The sequence below is a fragment of the Loxodonta africana genome, unplaced genomic scaffold (genome assembly GCF_030014295.1).
Source record: "Loxodonta africana isolate mLoxAfr1 unplaced genomic scaffold, mLoxAfr1.hap2 scaffold_33, whole genome shotgun sequence".
Lineage (NCBI taxonomy): Eukaryota > Metazoa > Chordata > Mammalia > Proboscidea > Elephantidae > Loxodonta > Loxodonta africana.
The window spans coordinates 682,913-706,033 of NW_026975046.1; the positions used below are offsets into that span (position 1 = coordinate 682,913).

The 23,121-nt window shown below is 41.6% G+C and overlaps 1 long non-coding RNA gene across 1 annotated transcript in view; it reads left to right on the forward strand.

The window, feature by feature from the left end:
• Positions 1–17,406: 17,406 nt before the first annotated feature.
• The window catches only part of LOC135229515 (uncharacterized), a 1,091,601-nt gene continuing 1,085,886 nt past the window's right edge, over positions 17,407–23,121 (forward strand). Inside the window, exon 1 of the long non-coding RNA XR_010320201.1 lies at positions 17,407–17,513. This is a non-coding gene — a long non-coding RNA (uncharacterized LOC135229515). The remainder of the gene's footprint in view (positions 17,514–23,121) is intronic.

Genomic DNA, 23,121 nt, shown 5'->3' on the forward strand with positions numbered 1-23,121 from the left:
GGGCCTAAAGACAGATGGCTCCACTCAGGTCACCCAGCCACCCGCAAAAGAGGTCTGAGGATAACTGGTACTTCTCAGTCCTTACAACCAAAAATATTGGGTGCCCATGGTCCGTCTGAAGAACCCACCCAACTGTACACTCTAGGGAATAGGGGCACACTTTCCTCAGAGACACTTGGGGGATGATTCTCAGCCCCCTGCCTTGTTCAGAGTATGACCATCTGCTACAACCAGATACAGGTACCTGCACCAATCACCCCTGCCCCTCTAAGGGTGTGGGACACAGCCTGCACCACACACTTGATGATCAGCTACCTAGACACCTGAGCTGAATTCACACAAGAAAACTGAATGCACTCCTAGACTGATCTACCTGATAACAGCTCTAACCATCTGGTGAGAGGACATCTGAGCTCCAAAAGTGAAAATAATCAAGTTAGCTCACTCAAGCAACCATCTGGGCATATCAAAACAAAACAAAGCAAGAAGCTATGACACAGTAAGCAAACATAAAATAAACTAATGCAATAACTTATAGATGGCTCAAAAAAAAAACAATTTCAAGTCACATAAAGAAACAGACCATAATTACCTCAACAAACTCTCAAAACAAAGAATCAAGGGATCTTCTAGATGAAAGTGCATTTCTGGAATTACCAGAGGCAGAAAACAAAACATTAATATGCAGAACCTTTCAAGACATCAAGAAGGAAATAAGGCAATGCGCAGAACAAGCCAAGGAACATACAGATGAAGCAACTGAAAAAATTAAAAAGATTATTCAGGAACATAATGAAAAATTTCATAAGCTGGAAAAATCCATAGACAGACAGCAATCAGAAATTCAGAAAATTAACAATAAAAATAAAGAAATAGACAACTCAATAGAAAGCCAGAGAAGCAGATTTGAGCAAATGGAAGGCAGAATTTCTGAACTTGAAGATAAAGCACTTGGCAGTCATATGTTTGAAGAAAAATCAGACAAAAGAATTTTTAAAAAATGAAGAAAGCTTAAGAATCATGGCAGACTGTATCAAGGGAAATAACCTACGAATGATTGGAGTATCAGAACAGGGAGGGATAACACAAAATACAGAGAAAATTGTTGAAGATTTTTTAGCAGAAAACTTCCCTGATATCATGAAAGAGGAGAAGATATCTATCCAAGATACTCGTCTAACTGAACATGAGGCAGATGTCAAAAGAAAGTCTCCAAGACAGATTATACTTGAACTTGCCAAAACCAAAGATAAAGAAAGAATTTTAAGAGCAGCTAGGGATAAAGGAAAAGTCACCTAGAAAGGAGAGCCAATAAGAATAAGCTTGGACTACTAGGCAGAAACCACACAGGCAAGAAGGCAATGGGATGACATATCAAAAGTTGAAGGAAAAAATTGCCAGCCAAGAATCATATATACAGCAAAAATGTCTCTCAAATATAAAGGTGAAATTAAGACATTTCCAGGTAAACAGAAGTTTAGAGAATTCATAAAAGCCAACGCAAAACTACAAGAAACACTAAAGGGAGTTCTTTGGCTAGAAAATCGATAATATCAGGTATCAACCCAAGACTAGAACACTGGGCAGAGCAACCAGAAGTCAACCCAGATAGGGAAATCCAAAAAAACAAAGCAAGATTATTTTAAAAAAAAAAAAAAAACCCTCAAAACAGGGTAACAGCAATGTTATCATAGAAAAGAAGACAACATTAGAATAATAAAGAGGGAGTAAGAAATGTTATCATACACCTTCCATATGGAGTGGAAAATACGGCAATACAAAGAAATAAAAGTTACATTTAAATTTAGAAAAATAGGGGTAAATAATAAGGTAACCACAAAGGAGACAAGCTACCCTACTCATTAAAAAAAAAAAAAAATAGAGACTCAGCAGAAACAAAATCAACAACAACAGATATGAGGAAAGGACAATATATAAAGAAAATCTACTCAGCACATAAAATCAAGTGGGAAAAAGAAACTGTCAATACACAAAAAAAGACATCAAAATGATAGCACTAAATTCACACCTATCCATAATTACTCTGAATGTAAATGGACTAAATGCACCAATAAAGAGTCAGAGAGTCTCAGACTGGATAAAGAAACACGATCTGTCTATATGCTGCCTACAAGAGACACACCTTAGACTTAGAGACACAAACTAAAACTCAAAGGATGGAAAAAAATATATCAAGCAAACAATAAGCAAAAAAGAGCAGGAGTAGCAATATTAATTTCTGACAAAATAGGCTTTAAAGTTAAATCCATCAGAAAAGATAAGGAAAGACACTATATAATGATTAAAGGGACAATACACCAAGAAGCTATAACCATATTAAATATTTACACACCCAATGACAGGGCTGCAAGATACATAAAACAAACTCTATCAGCATTGAATAGTGAGATAGATAGCTCCACAATAATACTGGGATACTTCAACACACCACTTTCGCTGAAGAACAGGATATCCAGAAAGAAGCTCAGTAAAGACACGGAAGATCTAAATGCCACAATCAACTAACATGACCTCATAGACATATACAGAACACTCCACCCAACAGCAACCAACTAAACTTTCTTTTCTAGTGCACATGGAACATTCTCTAGAATAGACCACATATTAGGTCATAAAGCAAGCCTTAGCACAATCCAAAACACTGAAATATTACAAAGCATTTTCTCTGACCAGAAGGCCATAAAAGTGGAAATCAATAACAGGAAAAGCAGGAAAAAGAAATCAAACACTAACTAAACAATACCCTGCTCAAAAAAGATTGGATTATAGAAGACATTAAAAAAAAAAAATAAGGATGGAATAAAGAAATTCATAGAATCCAATAAGATGAAAACACTTCCTAACAGAACCTTTGGGACACAGCAAAAGCGGTGCTCAGAGGCCAATTTATATCAATAAATGCACACATACAAAAAGAAAAAATGGCCAAAATGAAAGAATTATCTCTACAACTTGAAGAAATAGAAACAGAGCAACAACAACAACAACAAAAAACTCACAGACACTAGAAGAAAACAAATAATAAAAATTAGAGCAGAACTAAATGAAATAGAAAACAGAAAAACAATTGAAAGAATTAATAAGACCAAAAGCTAGTTTTTTTGAAAAAAATCAACAAAATTGATAAACTACTGGCCAAACTGACAAAAGAAAAACAGGAGAGGAACCAAATAACCCGAATAAGAAATGAGATGGGCGATATTACAACACACCCAACTGAAATTAAAAGAATCATATCAGATTACTCTGAAAAATTGTACTCTAACAATTTGAAAACCTAGAAGAAATGGATGAATTCCTAGAAACACATTACCTACTTAAACTAACACAAACAGAGGTAGTACAACTAAATAGAGCCATAACAAAAGACGAAGCGAAAAGGGTAATCAAAAAACTGCCCCCCCCCTAAAAAGCTCTGGCCCGGACAGTTTCACTGAAGAGTTCTACCAAACTTTCAGAGAAGGGATAACACCACTACTACTACAGGTATTTCAGAGAACAGAAAAGGACAGAATACTCCCAAACTCATTCTATGAAGCCACCATATCCCTGATACCAAAACCACGTAAAGACATCACACACACAAAAAAAATTACAGACCTATATCCCTCATGAACTTAGATGCCAAAATCCTCAACAAAACTCTAGCCAATAGAGTTCAACAACATATCAAAAAAAAAAAATTCACCATGACCAAGTGGGATTCATACCACGTATACAGGAATGTTTCAACATTAGAAAAACCATTAATGTAATCCATCATATAAATAAAACAAAAGACAAGAATCACATGATTTCATCAATTGATGCAGAAAAGGCATTTGACAAAGTTCAACACCATTCATGACAAAACTCTCAGCAAAATAGGAATACAAGGAAAATTCCTCAACATAATAAAGGGCATTGATACAAAACCGATAGCCAACATCATCCTAAATGGAGAGAGCCTGAAAGTATTCCCCTTGAGATAGGGAACCAGACAAGGATGCCCTTTATCACCACTCTTATTGAACACTGTGCTGGAGGTCCTACCCATAGCAATTAGGCTAGATAAAGACATAAAGGGCATCCAGATTGGCAAGGAAAAAGTAAAAGTATCTCTATTTGCAGATGACATGATCTTATACACAGAAAACCCTAAGGAATCCTCCAGAAAACTACTGAAACTAATAGAAGAGTTCAGCAGAGTATCAGGATACAAGACAAACATACAAAAATCAGTTGGATTCCTCTACACCAACAAAAAGAACATCGAAGAGGAAATCACCAAATCAATACCATTTACAATAGCCCCGAAGAAGATAAAATACTTAGGAATACATCTTACCAGAGATGTAAAATACCTAAACATAGAAAACTAGAAGACACTACTGCAAGAAACCCAAAGAGACCTACCTATGTGGAAAAACATACGTTGCTCATGGATAGGAAGACTTAACATTATAAAAATGTCTATTCTACCAAAGGCAATCTATAGATTTAATGCAATTCCGAGCCAAATTCCAACTTTTTAAAAATAATTTGTATTGTGCTTTAAGTGAAAGTTTACAAATCAAGTCAGTCTCTCACATATAAACTTATAATATACGCCTTACTACACAATGAGACAGCCCGCTCCCTCCTTCCAGTCTCTTTTTTGGTGACCATTTTGTAAGCTTCTAACCGTCCCATCTTCCCTCCAAACAGGAGATGCCAACATAGTCTCAGGTGTCCACCTGATACAAGTAGCTCACTCCTCATCATCTCTCTCTCCAATCCATTGTCCCGTCCAATCCATGTCTAATGAGTCCAATGACATTTTTTAATGATAAGTAAAGCATTACTGGAAAAGAAGAATAAAGTGGGAGGCCTCACTCTACCTGATTTTAGAACATATTATACTGCCACAGTAGTCAAAACAGCCTGGTACTCCTACAACAACAGATTCATAGACCACTGGAACAGATTTGAGAATCCAGACATAAATCCATCCACATATGAGCAGTTGATATTTGACTAAGGCACCAAAACAGTTAAATAGGGAAAAGACAGTTTTTTTTTAACAAATGATGCTGGCATAACTGGATATCCATCTGCAAAAAAATCAAACAAGACCCATACCTCACCCCATGCACAAAAACAAACTCAAAATGGATCAAAGACCTAAATATAAAATCTAAAATGATAAAGATCATGGAAGAAAAAATAGGGACACTGTTCGGAGCCCTAATACATGGCATAAAGAGTATATGAAACATTATTAATAATGCAGAAGAAAAACCAGGTAACTGGGAGCTCCTAAAAATCAAACACCTATGCTCATCCAAAGACTTCACCAAAAGAGTTAAAAGATTACCTAGACTGAGGAAAAGTTTTTAGGTATGACATTTCCAATCAGTGCCTGATCCCTAGAATCTACATGATACTGCAAAAATTCAACTACAAAAAGACAAATAACACAATTAAAAAATTGTCAAAAGATATGAACAGACACCTCACTAAAGAAGACATTCAGGTAGCTAACAGATACATGAGGAAATATCCATGGTCGTTAGCCATTAGAGAAATGCAGATCAAAACTACAATGACATTTCATCTCACTCCATCAAGGCTGGCATTAATCCAAAAAACACAAAACAAGAAATGTTGGGGAAGTTGTGGAGAGATTGGAACACTTACACACAGTTGGTGGGAATGTAAAATGGTACAACCACTTTTGAAATCAATTTGGCGCTTCCTTAAAAAGCTACAAATAGAACTACCATAAGATCCAGCAATCCCACTCCTTGGAATATATCCTAGAGAAATAAGAACTTTTACAGGAACAGATATATGCACCCTTATGTTCATTGCAGCACTGTTTAGAATAGCAAAAAGATGGAAGCAACCAAGGTGCCCATCAATGAATGAATGAATAAATAAACTATGGTATATTCACATGACAGAATACTGCGCATTGATAAAGAACAGTGATGAATCTGTGAAACATTTCATAACATGGAGGAACCTGGAAGGCATTATGTTGAGTGAAATTAGTTACAACAGAATAAGTATTGTATAAGACCACTACTATAAGAACTAAGAAATAGTTTAAACAGAGAAGAAAATATTCTTTGATGGTTAAGAGAGATGGGAGGGAGGGAAGGAGGGAGGGAGGGAAGGAGAGGGATATTCACTAATTAGGTAGTAGATAAGAACTACTTTAGGTGATGGGAAAGACAACACACAATACAGGGGAGGTCAGCACACAATACAGGGGAGGTCAGCACAACTGGACTAAACCAAAAGCAAAGAAGTTTCCTGAATAAACTGAACGCTTCGAAAGCCAGAGTAGCCGGGGCAGGGGTTTGGGGACCATGGTTTCAAGGGACATCTAAGTCAATAGGCATAATAAAATCTATTAAGAAAACATTCTGCATCCCACTTCGGAGACTGGCATCTGGAGTCTTCGGCCCTAGCAAGCGGCCATCTAAGATGCATCAATTGGTCTCAGTCCACCTGGATCAAAGGAGAATGTAGAACACCAAGGACACAAGGTCATTAAGAGCCCAAGAGACAGAAAGGGTCACATAAACCAGAGACTACATCAGCCTGAGACCAGAAGAACTAGATGGTGCCCAGCTACAACTGATGACTGCCCTGACAGGGAACACAGAGAACCCCTGAGGGAGCAGGAGAGCAGTGGGATGCAGACTCCAAATTCTCGTATAAAGACCAGACTTAATGGTCTGACTGAGACTAGAAGGACCCTGGTGGTCATGGCCCCCAGACCTTCTGTTGGCCCAGGACAGGAACCAACTCTTCAGACAGGGATTGGACTGGACAATAGGTTGGAGAGGGATGCTGGTGAGGAGTGAGCTTCTTGGATCAGGTGGACACTTGAGACTGTGTTGGCATCTCCTGTCTGGAGGGAAGAGGAGAGGGTAGAGAGGGTTAGAAGCTGGAGGAATGGACATGAAAAGAGAGAGTGGAGGGAGGGAGTAGGCTGTCTCATTAGGGGAAGAGCAATTGGGAGTATGTAACAAGGTGTATATAAGTTTTTGTGTGAGAGACTGACTTGATTTGTAAACTTTCGCTTAAAGCACAACAAAAATTAAAAAAAAAAAAAGAAAGAAATCAAAAGACGCATTGCATTGGGCAAATCTGCTGCAAAGGACTTCTTTAAAGTGTTGAAAAGCAAATATGTCACCTTGAAGACTAAGGTGTGCCTGACCCAAGGCATTGTGTTTTCAATCGCCCAATATGCATGTGAAAACTGGACAATGAATAAGGAAGACCAAAAAAGAATTGACACCTTTGAATCGTGGCGTTGGCAAGGAATATTGAATGCACTGCCAAGAGAAGGAACAAATCTGTCTTGGAAGAAGTACAACCAGAATGCTCCTTAGAAGCAAGGATGGCGAGACTGTGTCTTACATACTTTGGACATGTTGTCAGGAAAGATCAGTTCCTGGAGAAGGACATCATGCTTGGTAAAGTACAGGATCAGCGGAAAAAAAGGAAGACCCTCAAAGAGAGAGATTGACACAGTGGGTGCGACAATGGGCTCCAGGATAGTAACGATTTTAAGAATGGTACAGGACCAGGCAGTGTTTTGTTCTGTGATACATAGGTTGGCTATGAGTCAGAACAGACTTGATGGCACCTAACAACAACAATCAATTTGAAAATGATACCTTCAGTTCTTTTTTACTCCAATTTACTGAACGCTCTGTAATTCTGGTTGACTCGTAGTGCCACAGTATTTCAAATTTATTTTCCTAACTTTTTTCAGATTCTTCGAAATCATCCTACTGAGTGATTTGGATAACTTTTATATACAACTTCCATCAACCTAGTTGCATGGTACATTCAAATATTAACAAAAAAAAAATTAGTCAACCCATTTATTTAAGTCTGATTAGAGCCACTTCATTTCTCACAAAAAGATTTAATAAATATCGAATTATTTTACAAATAGTTGTGTTGACATTTGTAAACATATTCCATTTTCTCATGCTTTACTTGAGTCATATTAAGCCCTGATATCCTCCTTCCTTTTGGGAATGTGAGAGTGGAGAGGCAATTAAGAATAATCCACAGCTGGCTCCAGTCAGGCATCTCCTTTCCATGAACCCTTCCTTTATGATAAAAATCTCACATGAGATGATTCTAGATGATATAATTATCAAGGAAGAGTAAAATTCCCATGTTTCCATATGAGATTTCATTTCACTGAGAATTAAGTTACCTTGATTAGTGTTTATTTTCCTCGTGCCACACACAAGCAGTTGCACCTAGAAGATATTGCTTGTTTAAGATATTTCTGTTCATTTGTTTAACTTTAAGAGTCTTCTTTGGGACCCAGTCAAGACAGCCAGATTGCATTTGGTTCTTTTTCTGGTCTTTAGGAGCCAATGATGTAACCACCAGGAAGGTAAGTAGCTATAAAAATGAATGTTTCTGCACAAATGAGTTCAAATGCATGACTGCAGGACATCAGGAATGTTCTGGATGAAATATGATGAATATGTTGTTGCTTCTAAGATTTTGTGGAAACTCTGGTGACATAGTGGTTAAGTGCTACGGCTGCTAACCAAAGGGTCAGCAGTTTGAATCTGCCAGGCGCTCCTTGGAAACTCTATGGGGCAGTTCTACTCTGTCCTATAGGGTCGCCATGAGTAGGAATCACCTCGACGGCACTGGGTTTGGTTTGGTTTTTTGGTTCTAAGATTTTGCAGGTAAGGATAAATTTTCTTAATCTTTTTATTCCCATAAATGATTGTCTAATCAAATATACATTATTCTATTTTAAACACCATTGTAGAAGCAACCTTCTGTATGTTCCTGCTATGAACATATTTTACATTTTGTTTGATTATTACTGTTCTAGTCCTACCCTTCTGAGAACCAATCCTTTTGAAATCCTCACCTGCTCTTCATATTAGGTTTCTAACTTACTCTTCTTACATTAATAACAAAATATTAATATCTATATTTATAAATTTATCACTTCAACATGACAGTTAAATTATCTAGCCTGATGTATGGATTCAATAGATAATAAGTAACATATTTATATTTTCTTAGTATTTTAAATAACTTTCGCATGCCATGTGAGCCAGGCAGTGCAGGAATTATCTATATTTTAATTTCAGGAAGGTAAATTGCTTACTTAGATGCATACCCCCAATAGCATATAAACACTGAAATTCAACGTAGTTTTTGTGAATTCACAATGAAACTGAAAGGGAAACAAAAAGAGGTAGCATAGAAAGAAAGAAGACGGGAAGGAAGGAAATGTATCTGAGCAAACTGTCTAGAAGCTTGGAGTGAGTAAAGAAGGCAGATAGAAGAAATAGCAATATTTGTTAGTATTGGCTTTGTTTCATTCATTGTCAGAAGTAAGTTTCATACGTATGTGTGTGTATATATATATATATGTATATATATATGTATATTCTTTCCAGATGAGGGTCATCATCCCATTTTGTGGGTGAGTAAATCAAGGCTATGGAAAGTAAAGAAGCATACTTAAAGTCATCAGCCAATTAAGGGCAGAGTGGGATTACAAATACAAATCTGCGTAATTAAAAAGCCAACATTGTATCAATGATATTTCCCTTAACGTTATAATGGCTCCCACTTTATACTTACAATGTAAGCATTGCTGGACAGTATAAAATACCTATTTGATTCCTGAGTTTCCTATACAAAAAAGTAATGATGAAAGTGGTGAGAAATTTAAAGTATTGAACACTACAAACACTCTGGGCTGTACCATACATAATACGACATGAACAATTGACTTCGTTCTCCAAAAGTAAAAGATAAGAAATATTAGACAGTAAAGATAATTTAAATCTATTAGCAAGCAAAACATGTGAAAATAGTAGCCCAACCACTCCTGACTGTCTACTGTGTTAGTATCATAATCACTATTCAGAGACTGATGCTGAGTTTGTGCCATTGAGAATGGGTGAAAACAGGAGAACCAACTGGTCTCAAAGGCATTTAAACCCCTACTGAGAACTGGAGCTAATCATTTTATCTTACTTATTTGGAATTTATTATAATTTTTGATCAATTTACATTTAAAATTTTAAACATTACATAATTCTCTTTGACATATTTCATGCACTAAATACATAGCTGGAATATAAGCTTATCAATTTATCTTACTTATTACAAGAAAGGAATCCTGGTGATGTAGCGGATTCCAACCTGGCTGCTAACCAAAAGGCCTACAGTTCAAATCCACCAGCCACTCCTTGGAAGCCCTTATGGGGCAGCTCTCCTCTGTCCTATAGAGTCGGTATGAGTTGGAATCAACTTGATGACAACAGGTTTGGTTTAGTTTTTTTTAACACAAGAAAAATCTAAATGTTAACATCATTTTTGGTGAATTTATATTTTGAAATTAAAAAGAAATGTATATATCTAAAAAAAGCATAGATAGATTGTAACCTGTTTTACAAATGTTGAAATTAAGTTTTATAGTCAGTAAGTATTGCCGATATACAGCTAGTCAATGAAGGAAGTAAAACCCAGGTAATTGAAACTTGATTCTAAATCCCATTCTGTCTCCACAAAAATGTAATTACTTTTTAATCATGCCTGAACTCTGAGTGGACGAGAATATAATAAAAGAAAAAAACAACAGCAAATAAAATGAAACACTGTTTTAAGTGTTAAGGTAGAGAAATAAGAAAGACATTTAAAAGTAAATAACAAGGCTTCAACAACAGGTAAAGAGCGCAATAAGGCAGTAAACATGTTGAATCGACAATAGTGACCATAGTGCTATAAAAAATATATAAAAAATATATATATATATAGGATGTTAAAAAAAAAAAAGACTTCACAGGGACACACAGTGATCAGTATCACATAAAATGGTGGTGGGACTAGAACTTGGGTTTACAGCACTGTGAAGATTTTCACAGCTATTTAGGAAGTGGTAAAGGGAAAAGTAATGCATTCAGAATGGGAAGAGTTGTGAGCAAAGCTATGTTTATGTAATGATTTAAGCATTTTTTCTACAGCATGGGACTTGTAAAATGATTTATTGCATTAAAATAATACTTGAATGACATGGACAACTAGTTTAATTCCAATAAATCAGAAATTGCAATACCTGCTAAAGGGAAAAGCTGCTGGATGCACATTTTGAAGCATCTAGCTATTTTATTTCGGTGTCAAGACGCTCCTCTCTTTTACATAACGCTGGTAACCTCTGCTGCACTTATTTTTTATTCTTTGTTTTCTGTTTGTATCTGTCATGACAATAGATATCTATCGACTTATTCTGCTGTTTAATGTGTTTTTATTTGTTTTTGTCTTTTTTAACCATCTGAATTATTACATTAAACATTTACCTACAAGTACACCTATAGTTATGGAACATATTTGTTGTTGAAACTTTCATGTCAAAATATTTTTTGATTCAGTATTCCCTAGCCACAATAGTCCCTCCAACTCTTTAAACCATTGGAACATCACTTTATAATTTGAAATGTAATGATATACACATTATTACACACCTGATTGTTGTCTTAAGCCACATAAAAAAAAACATAGTGGTGAAAAATTTATATAGAGACGATGATTTGATGAAATAGTGGTTTGCCTAATAATAAAACTTAACATTTTTATAAGATTTTTCACTGTAATTTTCAAGGAGAGATTTGGAGCCAATTCTTGAACAATGCTCTTGGTAGGCTGAAGAGTTTTTACCTTAGTAGAAGGTGAAGAGCAGTGGCAAATATTGAGACAAAGCTGTCTTTCTTCCTGTGCTGAGATGAAGGCCCGTGTTGCTGTGTGGAACTGCATCAGGTAGAGAATTTCTAAAGGGAGCCAAGACCCGCTATGCAATTTCTTCATCCTTAGAGTTAAATAACCGTAAGAATATTTCCTATACTTCAATTTATTCTTGAACATTGAGTGAATGGTCAAAAAAATGAATGATATTGGGTAATATTTGTGAGAAACCTACGTGTAGAATGTTCATTATATGTACACAGAGCTCTGGGTATATGGAGCAAGAAAAATATCTACAAAAAATATGAATTAATCAAGAGAATTAGATTCCGGCAACCAACACAGAACCAATATGCACTTATGTCTTTAGTGATGTTCAATATCCAATGCCTTTATTTTTAACTGACTTGCTTACAGAGCTGTGTTTTGTTCTAGAGATCAGTGTTATGAAGGCAAGTGGGACTTGCTGAGGCACCGCAAATGACGTCAGTGTGATTGTGTGTATCCAACTGGGGATCCGTCACCAACACTGTTGGGAAACTGCTGGTAAGTAAGCACTTTTATTCAACCTATTTCTGACTAAAAGAGCCAGTCCCCAAAATATACTAAAAGGTGGATGTCATGGATTGTATTATGTCCCCCCCAAAATGTGTGTACCAAGTTGGTTAGGCCCTGATTCCCAGTGTTCTGTAGCTGTCCTCCATTTTGTGATTGTAATTTTATGTTAAAGAGGATTAGGGTGGGATTGTAACAAAAACATTACTAACAATGTACAAGTACCCAAAGAGAAATTAGATAACTCCTAAAAGTCAAACACTTATGCTCATCCAAAGTCTTCACCAGAAGAGTAAACTGATTACCTACAGACTGGGAAACAGTTTTTAGCTATAACATTTCCGATCAGCATCTGATCTCTAAAATCTACATGATATTGCAAAAACTCAATAACAAAAAGACAAATAATCCATTTTAAAAATGGGCAAAGGATAGGAACAGGTGCTTCAACGAAGAAGACATTCAGGCAGGTAACAGATACATGAGGAAATGCTCATAATCATTAGCCGTTAGAGAAATGTAAATCAAAACTACAATGAGATACCATCTCACTCCAACAAGGCTGCCATTAATCCCAAATCACAAAATAATAAATGTTGGAGAGGTTGTGGAGAGACTGGAACACTTATTCACTGCTGGTGGGAATTTAAAATGGTGCAGCCACTTTGAAAATCAATCTGGCACTTCCTTAAAAAGGTAGAAATAGAACTACCATAGGATATGGCAATCCCACTCCTTGGAATATATCTTAGAGAAATAAGAGCCTTTATATGAACAGATATATGCAAAACCATGTTCATTGCAGCACTGTTTACAATAGCAGAAAGATGGAAGTAACCAAGGTGCCCATCAACAGATGAATGGATAAATAAATTGTGGTACATTCACACGATGGAATACTTCACACAGATCAAGAACAATGATGAATCCGTGAAATATTTCATAGCTTGGAGGAATCTGGAGGGCATTATGCTAAGTGAAATTAGTCAGTTGCAAAAGGACGAATATTGTATGAGACCACTATTATAAGAACTCAAGAAATAGTTTAAACAGAGAAGAAAATATTCTTTGATGGTTATGAGGGTGGGGAGAAAGGGAGGGAGAAGGATATTTGCAAATTAGATAGTAGACAAGAACTATTTTAGGTGAAGCGAAAGACAACATACAATAAAGGAGAGGTCAGCATAACTGGACTAAACCAAAAGCAGTTTCCTGAATAAACCAAATGCTCCAAAGGCCAGAGTAGCAGGGGCAGCAGTTGGGGGACCATGTTTTCAGGGGACATCTAGGTCAATTGGCATAATAAAATCTATTAAGAAAACATTCTGCATCCCACTTTGGTGAGTGGCATCTGCAGTCTTAAAAACACTATCAAGCGGCCATCTAAGATGCATCAATTGGTCTCAACCTACCTGGAGCAAAGGAGAATGAAGAACACCAAAGATACAAGGTAATTATGAGTCCAAAAGACAGAAATGGCCACGTAAATCCAAGACTACATCAGCCTGAGACCGGAAGAACTAGATGGTGCCCGTCTACAACCGAAGACTGCCCCGACAGGGAACGAAACAGAGCATCCCTGACGGAGCACGAGAACAGTGAGATGCAGACCTCAAAGTCTCATAAAAAAATCAGACTTAATGATCTGACTGAGACTAGAGGAACCCTGGAGGTCACGGTCCCCAGACCTTCTGTTGGCCCAAGACTGGAACCATTCCCAAAGCCAACTCTTCAGACAGGGATTGGACTGGATTATAGGATAGAAAATGATAGTGGTGAGGAGTGACCTTCTGGTCTCAAGTGGACACATAAGACTATGTGGGCAGCTCCCGTTTGGAGGGGAGATGAGAAGGAAGAGAGGGACAGAAAGTGGCTGAATGGACACGGGGAATACAGGGCTGAGAGAAGGAGTGTGCTGTCTCATTAGTGGGAGAGGAACTAGGAGCACATAGCAAGCTGTATACAAATTTTTGTATGAGAGATTGACTTGATTTGTAAAGTTTCACTTAAAGCACACACACAAAAGATGCAAAGAATACACAGAGTCACAGTACCAAAAGAAATGGTCAACTTTCAGTCATTTCATGAGGTGGCACATGATGAAGAACTGGTAGTAGTGAAGCAAGAAGTCCAAGCTACACTGAAGACACTGGCGAAAAACAAGGCTCCAGGAGCTGACAGAATACTCACTGAGTTGTTTCAACAAACAGATGCAGCCCTGTACATGCCGACTCCACTATGCAAAGAAATTTGTAAGCTAGGTACCTGGCCAACAGACTGCAAGAGATGCATGTTTGTGTCCATTCCAAAGAAAAGCGATCCAACTGATTGTGGAAGTTATCAAATGTAAATCATAGTATTAGTAAATATGGTAAACAAACAAACAAAGAAACTCTATCTATTCTACAGTGAATGTGACATTCTATCCCCAGGAGATCTAGTGAGTTTATGATGTTGTTGTTAGGTGCTGTTGGGTCAGTTCCAACTCATAGCGACCCTGTGTACAACAGAACGGAACAGTGCCCAGCCCTGGGCCTTTCTCATTGCTATGTCTGAGCCCACTGGTGCAGCCACTGTCTCAATCTGTCTCATTGAGGATCTTTGTCTTTTTCACTGACCCTCTACTTTACCAAGCACGATGTCTTTTTCCAGGGACTGATTCCTCCTGATAATATGTCCAGAGGACGTGAGACCAAGTCTTGCCACCCACCTTTCTAAGGAGCATTCTGGCTGTACTTCTTCCAAGACAGGTGTGTTCATTCTTCTAGCAGTCCTTGGTATATTCATTATTCTTCACCAACAACATAATTCAAGTTTCAGTTCTTTTGTCTCCTTTATTCATTGTCCAGCTTTAGCTGCACATGAGGCGACTGAAAATATCATGGCTTGGTTCAGGCACACCTTAGTCCTCAAAGTGACATCTTCGATTTTTAACACTTTGAGGTCTTTTGTAGCAGATTTGCCCAATAAAATATGTCATTTGATTTCTCAAAGTCTGCTTCCATGGGTGTTGATTGTGGATCCAAGTAAAATGAAATCCTTGGTGACTTCAGTATTTTCTCTCTTTCTTGTGATTTTTTTATTGTTCCAGTTGTGAGGATTTTTGTTTTCTTTATGTTGAAGTGTAATCCATACTGAAGGCTGAAGTCTTTGATCCTCATCAGTAAGTGCTTCAAGTCCTCTTCACTTTCAGTAAGCAAGGTTGTGTCATCTGCATGTCTAGGCTGTTAATGAGTCTTCCTCCAATCCTCGTGCCCCTTCTACTTCATATGATCCAGCTTCTTGGACTGTATGGATTATATGTTTTTTTAAAGACACTGAGTTTTTGGTAATTTACTATGGCAGCCCTAGAAAATGAATACAGAGCCCTTCACCAAGAACAAGTCAAGTTAGCACCAAAAATGCTCCTGTAAGTGTAGCCACGTAGCATGAAACATGGCAGTTTTTAAAAAGTATGAAGTAAAACTTTCAGCTTTGACAAAGAAAGGGCTCCTCTAAGTCCAAGTTCTAAGTCCATTGCTGTTGGGTCAGTTCTATCTCATAGCGACCCTAAAGGACAGAGTAGAATTGACCCATAGGGTTTCCAAGGAGTGGCTGGTAGATTCGAACTGCTTGAATAAGTATTGTGAAAAAATACAACCCTGACACACAACTTTTCTGAGCTTAGTATTAAAACAAAACAAAACAAAAGTCGCTATTGAGTGGATTCTCACTCATAGGGACCCTATAGGACAGAGTAGAGCTTCCCCACAGGGTTTCCAAGGAGCGACTGGTAGATTCAAACTGCAGACCTTTTGGTAGCAGCCAAATGCATAACCACTGCACCACCAGTGGCTTTCAAATCAGCTATAGGCTGATGATCTTCAAATTCTTAGAACCCAGAAAACTACTCTACCTCAGAGTGGTATCCACAGCTGGGAACTGTTCTCCACACTTGGATGACCTCAGACATCCAAATCTAACATGTACAGAAAAAAATCTTTTGGTCATTTTCTCAAGCTTGTTCCTCCATGGTTTTCCACATGGTAGAGAATGGCTCTGGTGACCATGGGCTCATGGTAGCCTGAATGCTAGAAGTCTCCTTTGATTCTCCATTCCCCTCATCCCATACGTCTGATTGACCAGCAATTCTTGGCAGCTCAAGCTCCAAAGTACACCTCAAGCCTGCCCACTGTTCCCAGCTGCACTACCACCATCACTGCTCACCCTGACCACTGCAGAAGCATCCTGACTGGTCCTCTGTATTTGCTGTCTTCAAGTTCTCCTGGGCTACAGTTAATTCCTGGGACACATTCTTTCTGAAGACCATTGAACAATAGAAGGAGAAGGGCATTTAGTTGTATGCTACCTCCTCCGCTTGAGCTGCACGCCCCTCAGAAATCACTTTTCACTGTCCACTCTATAATGTCTCTATCCCAATTTCCTGTCTTTGGCCGCACTGCTTTGATAGCGTGCATGCATATGTGCTTCAGGGGTCATGTAGGCAGATGCTTGGAGGAATTTTTCTTAGTACAATCATGGTTGTGTGCCATCAGGAGATTCTGACTCATATCAACCCTGTATGACAACTTAGAACTGCCTCACAAGGTTTCCTAGGTTGCAGTCTTTATGGCGCAGCCCTGGTGGCACCGTGGTTAAGAGCTCGGCTGCTAACCAAAGGGTGGGCAGTTCGAATCCACCAGTTAGTTATTTGCAGAAAGACATGGCAGTCTGCTTCTGTAAAGACTTATAGTCTTAGAAACCCTATGGGGCAGTTCTACTCTGCCCTATAGGGTCACTATGAGTCGGAATTGATTCAATAGCAACTGGTTCGGATTTTGTTTGGTTAGAATCTTTACGGGAGCCCATCTTCAGATCTTTTCAACCCCTGAGCTGGGGGTTCCAACGGCCCACCTTTCAGTTAGCCAAGCACTTAACCGTTGCACCTCCAATACTTAACTCTGCACGCAAGAGGGCCCTCTCCTGACCTCTCCCGTCTCCTCACCCCACACACCTTGGCATTGTCCTTGCTTCTAGACCCCACCCTCCCCTCTGGAGGCCCAACCCCCCCCACGCCCGCCCCACACCCGGGCCGCTGGGCGGGGCCGGCAGCCATGTTCCTCACCGTCCAGCCAGTTACTCCCGGAAGCGCCGGGACGGGTGGTGAGGGGCCCGGGCGGAATGGCGCGCCTTAGAGCGGACGGTGTTCGTGCTGCTTTCCGTGCCGTGGTTTCTGAAAGGTAGGAAACTCCGGCAGGTGGGTGGAGGGACCCGCTCCCAGACTGAAGAAGCCCGGCCCCTCGAAGGTGTGGAGGGAAGGCGCCAGGAGGGCGGTTCCCAGTCCCAGCACCCCGTGGGCTCCAGAGGTTGGAGAGTCCGGACGTTGGGTTAGCAGCTGGCATCGCCCCCTCCGGCGTACCCCGTCCCGAGTGATCCCCTGGGGCGGACGCGGCGCGGGGGCGGGCGGACGCAGCCACTCTAAGGGCTGCGAGAGGGAGCCTCTAGCCCGGGAGACGCAGCTGGTCTCCGAAATTTGCATCCCCATGGATTTGCGGGGGCGGGGTCCAGCCGCGGGATCCAGCTGCGGAGTGCCCTCGGGCCTGGGGGCTTGAAGGGCCTGGGGAGAAAGGCCGTGTCCAGGGCTGCGCCCAGGTCCCTCCTCTGCCCGGGGCGGGTTTGCGGGCCAAGCTGGGTGATGGGCGCCTGCCCCCCCGCCCCCCACCTGCTCCCTCTGCCAGGGGGGGAAACCAAGGCCCAGAGTTCGCCCGGGGGGGGTGAGACTCCAGACTGAGGACGGGGCACTCGCCCCCGTTCGTCGTCCCACCCCCACCAGACTCCGTAGGGTGCCAGGGGCGGGGAGAGAGGGATCCCCCGCCCAAGGCCCCGCTGCCCCTTACTGTTTTGGGCGCTGTGCCTGGGAGGCTGAGGCACCCCGCGCCCGCACCCACGCCCGGCTGGTCTACTCTCGGGGCTGGGGCGTCGGCGCGGCCCCGGCCCCATCTGCAAAGGAAGGGGTCCTGGGAATCTGTGGAGCAGCGCGGGGATCCTACTCCTTGTGGAAGCAGCAGCGATTCAGTGTCTGTTAACAGTGTGGATGCCGGGTCCCGCTCCCCCTCTGGGTGGCGGGGGTGGGGGTAGCAGGAAGGGGTCCTGAGCGCCCATATTGTTTGTTAACTTAAACGTTTGTGCGGCGCTGTGTAGCGGTAGCTGTGGACGCGGTCTCTGGTGCTGAGGGGATTTGAGGGTTCCTCAAACTGGTGGGATTTGGAGCCTCTACCCTGGTGGCAGTGGGTTCAGTGGGTTACCCTGGTGGCGTAGTGGTTACATGCTAAGGCTGCTAGCCAAAAGGTCGGCAGTTTGAATCCACCAGGCGCTCCTTGGAAACTCTGTGGGGCAGTTCTACTCTGTCGTATAGGGTCGCTATGAGTCAGAATTGACTCGATGGCAACAGGTGTGGTTTTTTTTTTAGGTTGGAGATTAGGTGTCTCTCGGGCTGACATTTGAAGGTCTGGAGCTGACGGTTTATGAGGGTTTCTAAGGGTTTTAAGTGCTCCGGCCATGGGCACCAACCCGATCTTCCAGCCCCTGCGGACGGACCGCCCCCCCGCCCCGGGGAGGGGATTGGCTGTTCTGGGACCCTGAGCCCAGAGGGCAGTGAGAAGCTGACAAACGTGAGTGATGCCCTGCAGGCTCCAGTCGGCGGGGCAGCCCTGCTCACACGGTCTCAATACGGGCAGTCGGCTTCGTGCCTGGGGGGTGGTTTCCGAATGTTTCCTCGTGCCCCCCCCCCGTGCGGGGCGACAACTCTCCCCTGGGCGGGGACCTAGTAGAGGCCTGCAGGGCATCAGGGTGTGGAGGGGCAGAGCTTGGGCGGGGAGGGCGCGGCCCTGCAGGTTCCTGTACATGACCACAGCAGGGGGGTGCGGGTCCTGAAGGCTGGGCCTGGTCGAGGACCCACTAGGTCTCGCAGAAGGAGTGGGTTAGGATAATCATAGCATTAATGGGAGTATTGAGAGAGCGCCCTGGGGCGTTGGGTCCCTCGGGAAGAAAAGCTTCTGCTGTCGCCACTGGAGGGGTACCCAGTTCGTCCCGTCTTAGGTCCAGGAGGTTCCCATGCTCGGAGGGTCTGGTGGGCAGAACAGAACCGGCGGTGCGCACGCCCTCTCGCGGCCTTGCGCTGAATCGCTGAGGTTCAGTGTCAGGTGATTCTAAGCCATGGTTTTGGAACTCAATAGTGAAGCAGAGCAAATAAATGATGCAGTGCCTTGATGGGACCGGTGGAGACAACAAGAAGCAAAGCACAGCTGAAACTTCAAAATTCCACTGAGTGTTAGTAGGATTTGGAGGGAGAAAATAGACGGAGAGTCGAGAGGCCCAGAGATGCAGAAGGGTTAGAGGATTAGGGGTTAGGGTTTGGTGTTAGGGGTTCAGGTTGGGGGGTTAGAGGTTTGGGAGTTAGGTTTAGGGGTATAGGTTTTAGGTGGCTGGGGGTTGGGGTTAGGGCTGGGGTTACTAGGCTAGGGCACAAGTGGTTTAGGGTTATGGTTAGGGTTAGAGTGAGGCTGAGGTTGATTCCCAGTCTTGTGTACCGTCTCTTCCTTCACCAGAGTTACCACATATCTGTCGTTTGGTTGGAAACCCTGATGGCATAGTGGTTAAGACCCACCAGTGCTAACCAAAGGTCTGCAGTTCGAATCCACCAGGCGCTCCTTGGAAACTCTATGGGGCAGTTCTAATCTGTCCTATAGGGTCTCTATGAGCTGGAATCGACTCGACGGCGGTGGGTTTGTTTTTTTTGGTTATTGTTTAGTTAGCTTTTCTCTACCCACTCTCCGTCTGCCTGGTGAACATCAAGGATTGTTTCTGTGTGTAAATGTTTTCATGAGTTTTTATGATAGTGGTCTCTTAGTGTATATGTCGTTTTGTGATTGACTTAGTGTGATGCGCCCCACATTCATCCATGGTGTGAGATGTTTCGGAGATTCATCATTGGTCTTCATTGTCGTGTAGTGTTCACTGTGTGTATGTACCGTAGTTTGTTTATCCATTCCTCTGTGGACGAGCACTTAGGTTGTTTCCATCTTTTTGCTACTGTGAATAATGTCGCAGTGAACACGGGTGTGCATATGTCTATTCCTGTGACTGCTCATGGAAACCCTGGTGGCTAGTGGTTAAGTGCTACGGCTGCTAACAAAAAGGGTTAGGGTTTGAGGTTCGGGATGTTAGGGTTAGGGTTGTTAGAGTTCTGGTTGTTAGGGTTTGGGGTTAGGGGTTGGGGTTAGGGTTTTGGGGTTAGGGATGTTAGGGTTAGGGTTGTTAGGGTTAGGGTTGTTAGGGTTTGGGTTAGGGTTTTTCTGTTGGGGTTAGGTGTTAGGCTTAGGTTTAGGGTTTGAGGTTAGAGTTTGGATTTACAGGTTAGGTGTTAGGGGTTGCAGTTTGGGGTTTACAGTTTTGGGGGTTTATGGTTTTGGGGTTTAGTCATTAGGGTTTGGGTTAGGTTTTAGGGGTCAGGATTTAGGTTTAGGGTTGGAGTTGGTGTTGGGTTTGTTTGGGATATATGGTTTGGGGTAAGAGGGTGGGTGTTAGAGGTTTGGGGGTTAGAGATTGAGGGAGTTAGAGAGAGAGGGGTTAGAGGGTGAAGGGGTTAGAGGTTGAGAAGATTATAGAGTGAGGGAGTGAGAAGGTGAGGGTGTGAGGGGGTGAAGGTTAGGGTTTAGGGTTAGAGGGTTTAGGCTTAGGGTTCAGAGGCTTAGGGTTAGGGGGTTAGGGTTTCAGAGTTCAGAGGTTGGGGTTGGTGTTGTGGTTAGGGTTAGAGAGTTAGGGTTAGAGGGTTAGGGTTGGAGGTTTAGGGTTAGAAGATTAGGGGTATGGTTTAGAGGTTTAGGGTTAGGGGTTAGGGCTAGGGTTTAGGGGTTCAGGTTTAGGGGTGTGGGATGGGTCTGGGGTAAGGTTTTAGGGTTTAGGGTTAGAGGGTTATGTTTAGGGCTTAAGGCTTAGAGTTTAGGGTTTTAGGACTTAGGGTTTAGGGCTTAGGGCTTAGAGCCTAGGGTTTAGGACTTAAGGTTTAGGGTTTAAGGCTTAAAGTGAGGGTTAGGGCTGGGGGCTGGGGTTAGGGTTTAGGGTTTAGTGTTAGGGTATTAGGGTTAGAGGGTTAGATGGTTTAGCGTTTAAGTTTAGGGTTTAGGGGTTGGGGTTAAGGGTGTTAGTGTTTAGGGTTTTGGCATTTAGGGTGTTAGGGTTGAATGTGTTAGGGCTAAGGGTGTTAGGGTTTTGTGTGTTAGGGTTTTAAGTGTTAGGGTTTACAGTTTAGGGTTAGGCTTAGACTCATTCTTAGGTTTAGGGCTAGGGATTTGAGGTTTAGGGTTTGGCGTTGGGTTTGGGGGTTGGGGTTAGGTTTAGGGCTAGGAATAGAGGGCTAGGGTTAGAGGGTTAGAGTTAGAGGGTTAGGGTTTCAGGTTAGCGTTAGAGGGTTAGGGTTCGAGTGTTAGGGTTAGGGTTAGGGTCGTTAAGGTTAGGGTGGTTAGGAGTTAGGTGTTAGGGTTTAGGGTTTAGGGTATAGGGGTTAGAGTTTGGGTTAGGGTTAGAGTTTAGGGCCTTGGGAGTTAGGACCTAAGGGCTTAGGGTCTTAGGGGCTTTGGGACTTAGGGCTTAGGGGCTAGAGTTAGAGGGCTAAGGCCAGAGGGCCAGGGTTATGGTTTGATTCCTGGTTGGCAATTTTTTTCCTTCAATATTTTGTGTAAGTCATCCCATTGCCTTCTTGCCTCCATGATTTCTGCTGAGTAGTCCAAGTTTATTATTATTTACTCTCCTTTTTTGGTGACTTCCTTTATCCCTAGCCTCTCTTAAAATTCTCTTTATGTTTGATTTTGGCAAGTTTGATTATTATATGTCTCGGTCACTTTCTTTTGAGATCACCTTATGTGGAATTTGATGAGCATCTTTCATGATATCAGGGAAGTTTTCTGCCAACAAATCTTCAACAGTTCCCTGTGTATTTTCTGTTAAGCCTCCCTGTTCTGGTACTGCAATCACTCATAGTTATTTCTCTTGATAAAGTCCCACATGATTCTTTGGATTTCTTCATTTAAAATTCTTTTATCTGGTTTCTTTTCAAATATATTGGTCCCAAGAGTTTTATCTTCTATCTCAGTAATTCTGCCTTCCAGTTCTTCAATTGTGCTCTTCTTACTTTCTATCGAGTTTTCTAACTCTGTAATTTTATTGTTAATCTTCTGAATTTCTGATTGCAGTCTCTATGGTTTCTTGCAGCTTATTAAATTTTTAATTATGTGCTTGAGTAACCTTTTTAATTTCTTCAGCTGCTTTATCTTTGTGTTCCTTGGCTTGTTCTGTATTTTGCCTCATTTCCTTCCTGATATCTTTGAGAGTTCTGTATATTAATCTTTTGTATTCTGTATCCGGTAATTCCAGAATTGCACCTTCATCGAGAAGATTCCTTGAGTCTTAGTTCTGAGAGCTTGTTGAAGCAATCATGGGTCACCTTCTTTTTTTTTTATTTTAATAATTTTTATTGTGTTTTAAGTGAAAGTTTACAAATCAAGCCAGTCTCTCACATAAAAACTTATACACAACTTGTTACATATTCCCAATTACTTTCCCCCCAATGGGACAGCCCACTCCCTCCTTCCACTCTTTCTTTCCGTGACCATTTTGCCAGTTTCTAAGCCCCTCTACCCACCCACCTCCCTTCCAGGCAGGAGATGCCAACATAGTCTCAAGTGTCCACCCAAACCAAGTAGCTCACGCCTCACCAGCATCCCTCTCCAACCCATTGTCTAGTCCAACCCATGTCTGATGAACTGGCTTTGGGGATGGTTCCCGTACTGG